The sequence below is a fragment of the Entelurus aequoreus genome, linkage group LG07, assembly GCF_033978785.1.
Source record: "Entelurus aequoreus isolate RoL-2023_Sb linkage group LG07, RoL_Eaeq_v1.1, whole genome shotgun sequence".
Taxonomy (NCBI): domain Eukaryota; kingdom Metazoa; phylum Chordata; class Actinopteri; order Syngnathiformes; family Syngnathidae; genus Entelurus; species Entelurus aequoreus.
The window spans coordinates 80,975,172-80,977,671 of record NC_084737.1 but is presented as its reverse complement, the minus strand read 5'-3'; the positions used below and the strand labels follow the sequence as shown (position 1 = coordinate 80,977,671).

Here is a 2,500-nt window from a genome sequence, read left to right as displayed (position 1 = left end):
CTACGCCCCAAACACCATAACAGACTGTATTAGGACACCTCTACGCCCCAAACACCATAACAGACTGTGCATTAAGACACCCCTACGCCCCAAACACCATAACAGACTGTGCATTAGGACACCTCTACGCCCCAAACACCATAACAGACTGTGCATTAGGACACCTCTACGCCCCAAACACCATAACAGACTGTGCATTAGGACACCTCTATGCCCCAAACACCATAACAGACTGTGCATTAGGACACCTCTACGCCCCAAACACCATAACAGACTGTGCATTAGGACACCTCTACGCCCCAAACACCATAACAGACTGTGCATTAAGACACCCCTACGCCCCAAACACCATAACAGACTGTGCATTAGGACACCCCTACGCCCCAAACACCATAACAGACTGTGTATTAGGACACCTCTACGCCCCAAACACCACCACAGACTGTGCATCAGGACACCTCTACGCCCCAAACACCATAACAGACTGTGCATTAGGACACCTCTACGCCCCAAACACCATAACAGACTGTGCATTAGGACACCTCTACGCCCCAAACACCATAACAGACTGTGCATTAGGACACCTCTACGCCCCAAACACCATAACAGACTGTGTATTAGGACACCTCTACGCCCCAAACACCATAACAGACTGTGTATTAGGACACCTCTACGCCCCAAACACCATAACAGACTGTGCATTAGGACACCTCTACGCCCCAAACACCATAACAGACTGTGTATTAGGACACCTCTACGCCCCAAACACCATAACAGACTGTGCATTAAGACACCCCTACGCCCCAAACACCATAACAGACTGTGCATTAGGACACCCCTACGCCCCAAACACCATAACAGACTGTGTATTAGGACACCTCTACGCCCCAAACACCACAACAGACTGTGCATCAGGACACCTCTACGCCCCAAACACCATAACAGACTGTGCATTAGGACACCTCTACGCCCCAAACACCATAACAGACTGTGCATAAGGACACCTCTACGCCCCAAACACCATAACAGACTGTGCATTAAGACACCTCTACGCCCCAAACACCATAACAGACTGTGTATTAGGACACCTCTACGCCCCAAACACCATAACAGACTGTGTATTAGGACACCTCTACGCCCCAAACACCATAACAGACTGTGCATTAGGACACCTCTACGCCCCAAACACCATAACAGACTGTGTATTAGGACACCTCTACGCCCCAAACACCATAACAGACCGTGTATTAGGACACCTCTACGCCCCAAACACCATAACAGACTGTGCATTAGGACACCTCTACGCCCCAAACACCATAACAGACTGTGTATTAGGACACCTCTACGCCCCAAACACCATAACAGACTGTGCATTAGGACACCTCTACGCCCCAAACACCATAACAGACTGTGCATTAAGACACCCCTACGCCCCAAACACCATAACAGACTGTGTATTAGGACACCTCTACGCCCCAAACACCACAACAGACTGTGCATCAGGACACCTCTACGCCCCAAACACCATAACAGACTGTGCATTAGGACACCTCTACGCCCCAAACACCATAACAGACTGTGCATTAGGACACCTCTACGCCCCAAACACCATAACAGACTGTGTATTAGGACACCTCTACGCCCCAAACACCATAACAGACCGTGTATTAGGACACCTCTACGCCCCAAACACCATAACAGACTGTGCATTAGGACACCTCTACGCCCCAAACACCATAACAGACTGTGTATTAGGACACCTCTACGCCCCAAACACCATAACAGACTGTGCATTAAGACACCCCTACGCCCCAAACACCATAACAGACTGTGCATTAGGACACCTCTACGCCCCAAACACCATAACAGACTGTGTATTAGGACACCTCTACGCCCCAAACACCACAACAGACTGTGCATCAGGACACCTCTACGCCCCAAACACCATAACAGACTGTGCATTAGGACACCTCTACGCCCCAAACACCATAACAGACTGTGCATTAGGACACCTCTACGCCCCAAACACCATAACAGACTGTGCATTAGGACACCTCTACGCCCCAAACACCATAACAGACTGTGTATTAGGACACCTCTACGCCCCAAACACCATAACAGACTGTGTATTAGGACACCTCTACGCCCCAAACACCATAACAGACTGTGTATTAGGACACCTCTACGCCCCAAACACCATAACAGACTGTGTATTAGGACACCTCTACGCCCCAAACACCATAACAGACTGTGTATTAGGACACCTCTCCGCCCCAAACACCATAACAGACTGTGCATTAGGACACCTCTACGCCCCAAACACCATAACAGACTGTGTATTAGGACACCTCTACGCCCCAAACACCATAACAGACTGTGTATTAGGACACCCCTACGCCCCAAACACCATAACAGACTGTGTATTAGGACACCTCTACGCCCCAAACACCATAACAGACTGTGTATTAGGACACCTCTACGCCCCAAACACCATAACAGA

At 49.5% G+C, this 2,500-nt stretch overlaps 1 protein-coding gene across 1 annotated transcript in view; it reads right to left on the bottom strand.

The window, feature by feature from the left end:
- LOC133654316 (kelch domain-containing protein 8B-like) overlaps positions 1-2,500 on the bottom strand; it is a 356,145-nt gene that overhangs the window by 9,142 nt on the left and 344,503 nt on the right. The window lies entirely within an intron of this gene.